The sequence below is a fragment of the Misgurnus anguillicaudatus genome, chromosome 7 (genome assembly GCF_027580225.2).
Source record: "Misgurnus anguillicaudatus chromosome 7, ASM2758022v2, whole genome shotgun sequence".
NCBI classification, from domain to species: domain Eukaryota; kingdom Metazoa; phylum Chordata; class Actinopteri; order Cypriniformes; family Cobitidae; genus Misgurnus; species Misgurnus anguillicaudatus.
The window spans coordinates 23,563,486-23,564,392 of record NC_073343.2 but is presented as its reverse complement, the minus strand read 5'-3'; positions in this window follow the sequence as shown (position 1 = coordinate 23,564,392).

Sequence of the window (907 nt, the reverse complement as noted above, 5' to 3'; positions counted from 1 at the left end):
AAAGAAAGACAGAAAGAAAGAAAGAAAGAAAAGGAAAGGAAAAGAAGAAAGAAAGAAAGAAAGAAAGAAAAGGAAAGGAAAGGAAAGGAAAAGAAGAAAGAAAGAAAGAAAGAAAGAAAGAAAGAAAGAAAGAAAGAAAGAAAGAAAGAAAGAAAGAAAAAAGAAGAAAAGAAACGAAAGAAACGAAGAGAAATGAAAGGAAGAAAGGAAAGGAAAAGAAAAAAGAAAGAAAGTAAGAAAAGAAGAGGAATGAAAGGAAGGAAACAAAGAATAAAAGGAAGTGAAGAGAAAGAGGAAGGAAAGAAAGAAAAACAGACAGAAAGAGCAGAAGAGGTATGAAAGGAAGGAAAGAAAGGGAAGAAAGAAAAGAAATGGAAGAAAGAAAAGAAAAGAGAGAAAGACAGAAAGAAAGAAAGAAAAGAATGGAAGGGAAGGGAAGAAAAGAAAAGAAAAGGAAGGAAAGAAAGAAAGAAAAAACGAAAGAAAGGATGGAAGGAGAGAAAGGAAAGAAAGAAAGAAAGAAAGGAAGGAGAGAAAGAAAGAAAGAAAGAAAGAAAGAAAGAAAGAAAGAAAGAAAGAAAGAAAGAAAGAAAGAAAGAAAGAAAGAAAGAAAGAAAGAAAGAAAGAAAGAGAAATGATGGTAAGCACACAGTTGATGGTACCCATTGACTTCCTCAGTAGTAAAAACTAATACTGTAGAAGTCAATAGCTACAGTCTGCTCAACTGTGTGCTTACCATCATTTATCATAACATCTTCTTTTGTGTTCAACAGAATAAAGAAACTCATACAGGTTCAAAACAACATGAAGACGACTAAATAATGATAGAAATTGAACTATCCCTTTAAAATCTGTCTTCATTATTTTTTTAAATATCACCACAAATCAAAATGGATTAGACTTAAAC